Source organism: Desmodus rotundus, chromosome 7, assembly GCF_022682495.2.
Source record: "Desmodus rotundus isolate HL8 chromosome 7, HLdesRot8A.1, whole genome shotgun sequence".
Lineage (NCBI taxonomy): Eukaryota > Metazoa > Chordata > Mammalia > Chiroptera > Phyllostomidae > Desmodus > Desmodus rotundus.
Window position 1 is genome coordinate 33,026,008 of NC_071393.1, and position 12,001 is coordinate 33,038,008.

Genomic DNA, 12,001 nt, shown 5'->3' on the forward strand with positions numbered 1-12,001 from the left:
TCGTAGTGTATTTTTCATTTCAGCTATTGTATTATTTATTTCTGACTGGTTGTTTTCTATAGTTTCTATGGCTTTTACTAGCTCTTTGTTGAAGTTCTCACTGAGTTCATCTCTTCTTCTCCTAAATTCCTTGAGCATCCTTATAGCAGTTTTTTTTTTTTTTTAAATCTCTCTGTCTGGTAGATTTCTGTCATTTTCTTTAAATATTTTTCTGTAGTTTTTTTCTCCCCTGTTTCTCGTTCAAGACATGCCTATTTGCCTCCTAACTTTGACTGCCTCTCTGTGTTTGTTTCTATGTATTAAGTAAGTCTGCTAGATCTTCCAGTTTGGGCAGGGTGGCCTTATGTAGTAGGTGTGTTGTGGGGCTCTGTGGCCCAGTCTCTCTGGTCACCTGAGCTGGGTGTTCCTGGAGAATTCCTGTGTGGGTTGTGTGTGCCTCTTGTTGCAGTTGAGTCTTCGTTGTTGTTGGTCCCTCTGTTCATGGGACTGACCCTCAGGCTACCTGACTGTGAAGATCATCCATAGCCACAGAGTAAGGGCTGCCCCATGAGGGATGACCCAGTTCAGCGTGATTCAACCCAGTGGGCTCTGGTGCCTGCTGAAACCACCCCTCGTGGGTGCCACCTATAGAGCTGTTTGAGTGGTTCTCTGTTGTAGTCTGAAGCCAGCCACTGTGTGTTGGTTCTGAGGCCTCTTGGGCCTCTGTTGGAGCTGCCTGTGACCAGCCCAGGGCTACCTGGTAGGAGCTACAAATCAATCTGCAATTGTTAGCTGTTCATGCTGGACCTGTAGGCATATAGGAGAGACCATGCTTTGAACCCAGACTGCCAGTACTGAGGCCATTCATCAAAAGGCACAGGGCACCCTGAGTCTTACTGGCACCTACCAGCTGCCCATAAAGCTCAGCTGCTGAAAGTTTGTTGTGCAGTTTGCAAGTTGGGTGGTGCAGGGTCTCAGGGAGTCACCAGGGTAGGTCAATTGTGTTCACCAGGTTAATGCAGATTCAGGTTTGGCACCAATGCTGAGCCCGGGGTGACCTAAAAAAAAAAAGGCACATGGCACACCAAGGCTATCCACCCCGGGCTGGGGGCCTTTGACCTTGAGAGTTTTTAAGGAAGACTGGAGTGCAGAACATGCCCAGCTTCTTGCTGCCAAAAGAGTCTCTGGTGGTACACAGTTTGGGTGGAATGAAGTCTCAGAGAGTCATCAGGGTAGAGCGAGTAGGCTAATACAGATTCAGTTTTGATTGTGTTGGGGTACAGCTCAACCCAGGAATGATTGCACCCACCTTCTGGCTACGTGGGAGAGGGCTCAACACAGGGACAATGGCAGCTGTCCCTCCAGCCCTCACCCCGAAGCCATACAACTCAGCCTCTCTCTGTATGTCTGTGGTGCCTCCTGAGCTTCTGTTCATCTGTCAGAGCCCAGGGTGAGTGAGTATGAGCAAATGCATCTGTGAAGGGGCCCTTTAGAAGAATGTAGGGCTTTCAGCAGCCTTCCATTTCAGGTGGATGGATGGAGTCCTTGCTGATTTTCACAGCCTCATGCAGTGGGGGCTCTTCTTCCCAGCACTGGTGCTCTGAGCTGGAGAGCCTGGTGTGGGGCTGGGACCCCTTGCTCCTTAGAGGGGACTTCTGAATCTATCTCCCAATTCTTAACTGCCACATGTGCGTGTGGGTCCAGCCTCTTTTGCATCTTTACTCCTTCTACCAGTCTCAGCATGGTCTTGTCTTTAGTTATGAAACTCTCTTCAGCTAGTCTTCAGATGGTTCTTCAAGCTGACTGTTCTACAATTTAGTTGTATGCTCGACGTGGTTGTGGAAGGAGGTGAGCACAGCATTTCCCTACTCTGTCATCTTGGCCACAACTCTCTATAATACAGCAATGTGAACACCTGGTTCTTTTTTTTATACATAGAATTCTAGTTTAATATTGGACAACAGTATTTCACAATACATCAAATAGGCCAAAACAAGTAATGTCTGGTTCTTAGTTCAGTTTACTTTCATACTTAGTTTAAATGGTTACCATAGCTGACAAAAAGTACCTCCCCTGGTGCAGATCCCAGCTAAAAAAGTGAATCATTGGTTGGAGTTACTAAATGATTATACTTATTTTTTTCTACTTCATTTACCAGTTATTTTTAAGCAGTTTTTTTTTTTACTATAGATTCTAAATTGAGTTAGTTTTGCATTGTTTGCTAGAAACCTTAAAACCAAAATTAGTAGCATATAATTTTTCATACTACTCTATATTCTTACCTTTTTTCCTACTTATTTCTAAATAATAGATTTTTTGGTTGTTTATATGTTTTTGTTATTGCCTTGTAACATTTGTGGACCATGGTGAGAGCAAGGGAAGGAAGAGAGTGTGAGAAGATAGATGGGAGGAGAAAAATGAGCAGCTGGGCGGGCCTGAGTGTCTTGGTCAGCTCAAGCTCATGCGTGCTCTAGTGCAACCATCAGACTCGGGGTCAAGGCATCCAGTTCATCTTACAGGTTTTCACGGGCATCTCTCTCTCTCTCTTTCATGGGTGATTGTCCATTAATTCTATATCCATTGGGTAAATACAAACAAGTTAATGAACTATTTTATGGGTAATTACTTATTGTTTTTGCTTATGAGGCAGTCTCCATTGAATCACAAAAGGATTGCAACATATGTTGTTAGTTAATGGGGGAAATTTTCCCAACGTTTGATTTGGAGAAGGATGGAGGAGGAGTCCTTCTATTTCTCTTAGGTTTTTATCATGAGCTTAGGAATTTATTTTAATCTTTAACTTTTTATTGGTTGAATTTTTCATAGGCTAATATAATAATTATCAGTCCAACTGGTTGTAGTAAAACTTAATGAAAACTTAATGAAAGTTATTTTGAAAATAACTTTCTATTTTTAAATGCTAGTTAAGAGCAAATTTAAATCTTATATTTCTACCTGCTGATAATATTTACCAAAAATATCCAAGTGCCTTAATAATGGGTCTGAATGTGTGCTTATATAATTATTATAGAATGAATGTGTGTGTTTATAGAATTTTAATAAATGAAAGCTGCCTTGTAAATTAATGCCTCAGTGTCTGTAATAGTTTTTCATTTTCTCACTTTTTTGGGAAGCCTGTGTGCTTAACAGTTTTCTGTTCTGAACAGCACTTCAGTGTCTGGAAGCAACAGCAGGGCTTTTGGGGAATATGCCCACAAGAGCTGTCTGTAGAATGCTTTCACAGTATGGAGGCTAGTAGTTTTATATGTTAATAACTGTGCTGATTTGGTCACTCCCCAGATTATAGATAAAATTAACTGAAAACAAACAAAACCACTCACATGCTACTGGACGGCCATATATTAATAGGAAGTGGTGAAAAAGGAAAACAGGGTTTTTTTTGTTTTTTTATATTCCAACAATAAGGTTTGTTTTTATTTTTATTTATTTTTTAAATTTAATCTTTATTGTATTTTTTCCATTACCATTTAGCCCCTTATGCCCCTCACCCCAGGAATCACCACACTGTTGTCCATGTCCCTGAGTCCTTTTTCCTTTTTGCTCAATCCCTCTACCCACTAACTCCCCCCACCCCATACTAGCTGTCATCTGCTCTCCATCTATGAGTCTGTCTCTGTTTTGCTTGTTAGTTTAGTTTGTTCATTAGATTCCACATTTGAGTGAGATCATATGGTATTTGTGTTCCTCTGACTGGCTTATTTCACTTAGCATAACGCTCTCCAGGTCTATTCATACTGGCAAAACAGGTTTTTAAGTAATTGATGCTATACTCTCTTAGTGATATTTATCCTCATACCTCTTTAGTAATTTATAATGTCAGAAGGCAAGAGTAATACTAAAAGCCAGTTGAACTGGCATTCTTATAAACACAATTCTCTATTAGCTTTCTCTTCTGCAATTCTGCAATACAGCAATAATTGATGATATTAGGATAGCAAAGATAAAAACCCTACTGTACATTTATATATGGAGTCCTGTGTTATGTGACTTATCTCTGTCATTTCACTTAATAGGCTGGACATCCATAGGGATAAGTAGTATCATCCCTTTATCCCTATTTTATAGATTTTATAGATTCTCAGAAATATTAAGCAACTTGCCAAGATCTTCTTGCACTGAACAGGGTTGGCCACTCTGTGCTGCTGGAAATCCCCTTCCTTCAGTATCAGTCACACTTGATCTTGGCTGCTTCTGCCCATTCTTCAGTTTCCTGTAGCAATTTCTCCCTTGTTTCCTAACCTCTAAAATTTGATTCTGTAGATTCTTAGGTCTCTTGAGACTGAGACCCCTTCTATTGTCATACTCTAAATTTTGCCTTAAACTTAAAATGCTTTGTAAGCTTGTATGATTCCTACACATGGTTCATCGCCATGCCACACTAGTCTGCTGGCCTCCTGTTGCATAAGTTACTGCCCACTTGACACTCTTACTGGGTCTCTTACACACATCTCGTGTTCAACGTGCACAAAGGTGCACACTTGATTTTTCCCCGAAATTGTATCTCACTAAAATTTTCCATCTCAGTAAACGACATCATCAATTCATCCAGTTGTACAAATCAGAAACATTTTAAATTCCTACCTTTGCTTTATCTTCAAATTCAATACATCACTTAATCTCATAGCTTCTTCCTTCAAAATACAGCTCAAAGCCATTAATTTATTCCCATATCTTCTGCCCCTGTGACAGAAACTGTGGTTTAAAAAAAATAGTTTTAATTCTTCAGTTGACTGAACTACTTAGGGTTCCTTCTTTAAAACTTTTAAAACTATTTCTAAATGGTTCAAATGAGCTGATCAACACAGCAAGGTGTCAAGTCTAATGGCACGGGGAGAAGATAAGCAGGAGATTTACTCCACAGAGGAACCTTGGAAACCCATGGGCAGGCTCTCTACCCTGTAAGCAAGTCGCTGAACCTATTTTGCCATGATTCTTTCAACTCAGTATGCTGTGCCAGCAAATAACATAGTAGCGAATCCAGAGGCCACCTGCTGGCAGAAACACGCAACAAGATGTACAATGAACAGGCTTTTCCTCCATTGTTTCCTAAGCAGATAGAATTTGATTACCACGTTCTTCATGGAACCATGAGTCTTTTGTGTTTAATTTTATCCATAGGCACATAAATATATCCCTCTGTCATGGAGATGTCTTATACGAAGAGTTTATCTCAGCAAACGTGACTAAACCATCACAAACAGAGCCTTCTGTTAGACCAGTATTGCTGCTGGGATTTAATGCGCATGAAAGTAAATCACATTCTGCTGCAGGAAAGGAAGACTGCTGACTAGGTTTTGTTTTTATCAGATTATTTCCTAACATTTTTAAGAAATACTTAACATTTTTTAACATCTATTTTTGGCAACACGTTAACAAAATAACTATTAAGGGCAAATTTTGCATGAGATGACAAGCACTGGTATTTTCCTGGAATGATGCTTACTGCATGCATTAAATTCTCACACCGGTCTCCAGAAAATGCCCTTGGCATTTTATGTGTTCTCTAAAGCTGTATTCTGGTAATTTTCTGCATCTAAGGTTTCAAGTACTGGGGAGAAATCCCGTTTTGATTGGTGTGGTTCAATACACGTTTGGATTTCATGCAAAAATAAAAAAGGACACTAGAGGGTGCTGTTAGATTCTTTTTTTATTGGGTTGTGCCTCAGATGGCTGTGCGTCAGAGCCCTAAACAATGCTGTCGTGTTCTCCAGACCAGAACCGAATAGCAAGGACACACGGAGTTCTAGAAGAGAGGCTGGACGGTTCAGAATGGGGGTCGATACTTAACTGATTCTGAATTAGTAAAAAAGTAAGTATTAGCCTAAACCTACATGATAATTAGTTCCTTTGGTTGAAAAATATTTCACTAGACTTCAATCTCTCAGTAAATGTAAAATAGCTAGAATATTAGACAATGTGAAACAGTTACTACTCTCAAGTTTTGCTGTTAGGATTTTGAGTGAGCATATGCCTACTTCTAAATAATTTAAGAAAATAATTTTAGAATTCCCAATTGTCAGAAATACCAGATCCCAAGGTGTTGCTTCTTTTGCTATCAAATACCAAATTAATGATATCCCAAATTAACTTCATTTTTAAACTTTTCTAAGGGTGGGCATATCCCCCTTTCCTTGAGGCAAAATTTTTTGAGTGACAGAAAAAAATGTCCTGGAGTTACCTAAATATATACTATCATTTGTTTGCATTTGCATATTATATTAAAACATAAGAATATTTGGAAGGAAGCTTACTGTTCTCATTTGAGAGAGAGCAAAGTTAAGATTTTGTGACATCGAATGATTTGTTTCAGATAGAGAGTCACTGAAGAATGAGAATCATCTTCCAGTTCTGCCTTGCAGACTGTTAGCTGCGGGGTCTGTTTTTATTTCTGTGGGTGTATTCCTCTGTGATACAGACAGGGGTAACTGACTCAGGACAGTGTGGCAACTGTCACTATAGGTTTCCAGTTCTTTTCCCTCCCAGGCTCATGGGAAGCTCACAATTCTGTGCTCCCTGAAAGTTAGTTACAGCTATGTAATTTGCTTTGGCAAATGAAATGGCAACAGAAGTGGTAAGTGTCTCTTGTGGAATGTGATTCCCCACGTTCTCCTCCTCCAAGGTGAACCGCAAAGCCTCTGTTGAGCTGGAAGTGTCAAAAGATAATAAAGTCTCAGAAAGAACAAGTGTTTGTCAGGATGGGAGAGACAGGAGCCCTCACCACTGTGGGTGAGGTGTAAGTGGCCAGTCACTGTGAGCAACAGTGTGGAGGTTTCTCAAAAAGATAAACACGGAATTGCCATGCGACACAGCAATTTCACTTCCGGGTATTTATCTAAAGGAAATGACAACACTGATTCAAAAAGATATCTGCACTTGCATGTTCATTGCAGCATTATTTATAAGAGCCCAGTTATGAGAACCACCTAAGTGACCATCAGTGGATGAATGGGGAGTTCCGGACAAGACGGCAGAGTAGATAAACACTCTGCTTGCCTCTTCCCACGATCACTTCAAACTTCCAACTAAATTATGGAACAATGAACCTGGAGAGCCACATGAAGACTAGCTGAACAGAGGTTCTGCAGCTAAGCACATAAAGAAAAGGCCATATTAAGACTAGTAGGAGGGCTAGAGGTGCAAAACGGCTGGCCCTGTGCCCATGTTTGGCTGTTGAGAATCCAGAGGGCTATCTTGGCTGCATCGGTTCTGACCTGAGGAGCAAAGGGTCCCAGCCCCACACCAGGCCCCCCAGCCCGGAACACCAGTGCTGGGAAGAGGAGCCCCACTGCATGTGCTGTGAAGACCAGCAGGGACTCTGTCCATTCAGATGAAGCAGAAGGCTCCCGGAAACCTAGGTGTCCTCCTGAGGAGCCTGTGCACACCCTTGCTTGCTCGCAGGCACTTATGCTGGGCTCCGGCATAGGGACAGTGGTTTGAGAGGTACAAAAGGGAGAAACATAGTTGGGGGACTTCAAGGCGAGGGATGGAAGGACAACCACCGCTGTCCCTGTGTTGAGCCCTCCCCCACACAGCTGGCCGGCAGACGCTGTCTTTCCTGTGTTGAAGCCTCCCCCGACATGGGCCAATCCAGATTTCACTTAGCATGGTGAGACCTGCTCACTTCACACTGATGACTCCCTGAGACCCTACTCCACCCAAACTGTGCACTACTAGAGGCTATTTTGGTGGAAGGAAGCAGACCTTGGCCCACCTTGTAGTCTCTTTAAAAACTCTCAAAGGTTCACAGGCCCCAGGTGGGTGGCTGCTGGCCTCAGTGTGACCTTTTGCTAAATGGACCCAGTTTCAGCATTGGTGCCATATCTAAATCTGCATTAACCTGGTAAACACCACTTGCCCCACCCTGTTGACCCCCTAAGACCTTTTCATCAAAATTGTGTACTGCCTTAGACTCTTTAGCAGCTGAGCTTAACAGGAAGCCAGAAAGCAGTGACACGCCTAAGGGTGCATTTTGCTGAGCTGCCCCAGGCCTGTTATTGATGGCAGCTGCCGTGGATTCACCACATAGCCTCTTTCATGTGCCTCCAGGTCCAGGACAGGCAGCTACCAGCCATGGATAACTTTGTAGCTCTACATCATATGCCCCAAGGCTGGTCATTGGCAGTGGCCGATCTTTGCTTCACAGAAGCTCCTCATAAGAGTCCCCAGACCCAAAACAGTTGGTGGGCAGTTTCAGACTGAAACAGAGCACCACACAGATGACACACTCAAAGGGTATCTGGGCAGGGACCAGACCCCACTGGGGCGAATCCTGCTGTGTGTGATCAGTCTTCACACAGCAGCTTGTACACTGTGGTCATGGCCGATCCTCATAGCCAGTCAGCCTGAGAGTTATTCTGACCCACAAACATACCAACAGCAGTCAAGACTCAACCACAACAGCAGGGCACACCTGTCCACACAAGGGACACTCGAGGAGCAACGGGCTCCAGGGACCAGAGAGACAGCACAATCGTGCCTCATAGGAACCTGGAACATGAGACCACTCAGCCGAGATGGGCAATGCCACAGACCAACCTAACACATGAAAACAGACACAGAGCAGCAACCAAAATGAGGAGACAAACATCTTTCAAATGAAAGAACAAGAAAAAACTCCTGAAAAAGGTCTAAAGAAAATAAAGGCAAGCAATCTACAAAACAGAGTTGAAAACAATGGTTATAAGGATGTTCAAGAAACTTAGCTAGAACTTTAACAAAGAGATGCTATGCATAAAAAAGGACATAGCAACCATAAAGAAGAATGAGTCAGAAATTAAGAAAACACTAATTGAAATGAAGAATACCGTAGAAGGAATCAATAGCAGATTAGATGAAACAGAAGACTGAGTGAATTATTTTGAACAATAGGTAACAAACAATCAGAAAAACAAAAATAAAAAAATAAGAATAGTTTAAGGGACCTCTGGGACGAATTCAAGAATAACAACATTTGCATCATAAGGATGCCAGCAGAGGAGCCAGAGGGCAAAGAATTAAGAACCTATTTGAAAAAATAATGACTGAAAACTTCCATTTTGTGGTAAAGGAAATAGACACACAGGCCTAAAAAGCACAAAGAGACCCAAAAAAAGATAAGCCCAAAGAAGCACACACCAAGACACATCGTAATTAAAATAGCAAAGATTAAAGACAAACAGAGATTTTTAAAAGCAGCAAGAAAAAGGCAATTATCTGACTACAAGGAAGCTCCCATAAGAGTGTCATTTGGTTTCCCAACAGAAAATTTGCAGGCCGAAAAGATTGGACGAAAATATTTAAAGAGATGAAAAGAAAGGACATAGAATCAGGACTTTTCTACCCAGCAAGGCTATCATTGAAAAAGTGAAGAAAAAATAAGAATGTTCTAGACATGAAAAACCTAAAAAAGACCATCACCACTAAACCAGTATTACAATAAATGTTAAAGGAATTTCCTTAAGAAAAAGAAGAAAAAACAGAACATAAATATGAATAATAAAATGGTGATAGGAATGTACCTATCAATAATTCTCAAAATGTAAATGGCTTATATCATCCAATCAAAAGACACAGGGTAGGTGAGTGAAGAAGTAAACAACACCCACACCTGTGCTGCCTACAAGAGACTCACCTCAGCTCAAAAAACACACACAGACTGAAAGTAATGATTAAAAAAGTTATTTTATGCAAGTAACAAGGAAAAACAGCTGGTATGCCAATATTTATACAAAGTGTACTTTTTAAAAAGGCTATAAGAGACAAAGATGAACATTTCATAATGATAAAGGCATCAATTCAGCAGGAGGATATAACACTTGTACATATTGATTTACCCAACATAGGAGTACCTACATATATAAAACAGATATTGACAGACTTAAAAGGATAAATTGACAATAACATACTAATAGTAGAAATGTTCAAAAAAATTTGAAGTGTATAATTTAACTTTTAATATATTTACAGATATATGTAACCATTACCACAGTCAATTTTAGAACATTTTCACAACCTCAAGAAGAAACCCAATATTCCTTAGCTATTATCCTCCTATCTCCTTCCCCTGTCCCTAGCTCTACGAAATGGTTAATCTACTTTCTGTCCTTATGTATTTCCCTATTCTGGATTTTCACATTGTTATGTATTGTGACACCCAAAAGAAGTCCTAGCCCCCAGTACCTCAGAATGTGACCTTATTTGGAAATATGATCATTAAACAACCCCGAATAACTGCAGTAATTTTGAGAAAGAAGGACTAATAATAGAGATTTTAAACTGAATTGACATGAATGGTTAGATCTTCCAGACAGAAAATCAATAAGGAAATAGTGGCCTTAAATTACACTTTAGATCAGATATATTTAATTAATATTTTTAGAGCATTTTACCCCAAAGCAACAGAATATACATTCTTTTCAAGTGTATATGGAACATTTTCCAGGATAGACCACATGTTAGGCCATAAAAAAAGTGTCAATAAATACAACTCTGTGGAGGTCGTAGTCAAAAAAATTACAGTGTAGGTCATGTTTATCCAAGAGATACATTCATAAGAATAAAAATGTTTCTTTTTAAATAATGGAAACATGGATATTGCTAAAAATTATAACCAAAAAATTATTTAACATTAATTAATCAGAATCTTCAATAGTTGGCTTTGCAAAACGTTTGTAGCACTCATCACAAACAATATATATTGATGCTCAAGGCATAAGTACTTTTCACAACACTTGCAAAAATATTTTGATAAATGACTTGTTTTGGGGTCATAGACCCTAACTCATCTATTTTTTTTCTGCTTGTCAAGGGAGCTGTATCTATATTGTCATTAGAATTTCCTTCAATTTGTGTCTGAAATTGATGTTTCAGGTGTAAATGCACACTTGTAGAGGTTTCTGAATGCCTTTCTTTTGTTCTGCATTATAACACTGTATATAGGAGAGAGGTCTGAGAGGGAACAATTCTTCTTGCTCTGCTCTCACCCCACTGAAAAGTCACTTCCCCCAAGTGAATTGTGCCCTTCAAGGTGTTGCTCAGGTGCTGATTTCCGGGTGGGTGGGCTTATGTACATTCTAGGGCCCTGTGGGCCTCTCCAGTGGACTCTCCTGTGAGACTAGCAGTTTCTCCCCCCACCCCAGGTTTTTAGAGTCAGAGGTTTTGAGGCTTTTATTTTCTGGTGCTGGAACCCTGGGTTGCACATTCTGTCTTGCTCCCCAGTTGTTTCCTCCTGGTTTATCCGCATGTGAATGTGGGACTGCCCCATCCACCAGCCACTGCCTCACCACCTGGTCTGCCAGTCACTGCCTTGCCACATGTTCTCTCTGCCCCAACTGCCAAGCTACTAGATTTCTAGTAAATATTCTGCACCTTATCTTTACATTGCTCTTCAGCATATGAATAGCCTGAGCATTTACAAGGTCTGTCTGGAAAAATTCCAGCCACTGTTAATATAACAAGAACCATTTGTGTGACATCAGTGTTAACTGGCAGCCAAGGAGAGTGGACTGGAATGCACAAGCACGACCAATGACTTCACTGTACTAGTCAGTGGGCGTGGTAGACCCCATTGAGTGAGCGTGTCTATTGTGTGTTGGTCACATTCAAAATGACTGAGTGAGTAGAGCAATAAATCTGTATCAAATTTTTGTTAAGCTTCAATGTTCCTCTACAGAAACTATTCTGATGATTCAGAAGGCCACAGCTATGGGCAACTAGTGATTGGTAGTTTCATCTCAACAACATGCCTGCTGTGCATCGCGTCTCGAGCAGAGTTTTTGTTGAAACATCAAATCACCCAGGTGACTCAGCCCCACTACAGCCCAAATTTGGTACCCAGATTTGGTGCTTCTGGCTTTTCCCAAAACTAAAATCACCTTTGAAAGGGAAGAGATTTCAGACCATCAATGAGACTCAGGAAAATACGATGGGGTGGCTGATGTGACTGGGAGAACTGTGTGAGGTCCCGAGGTGCCTACTTTGAAGAGATCTGAGGTGTTATTGCCTTATGTACAATATTCCTTGT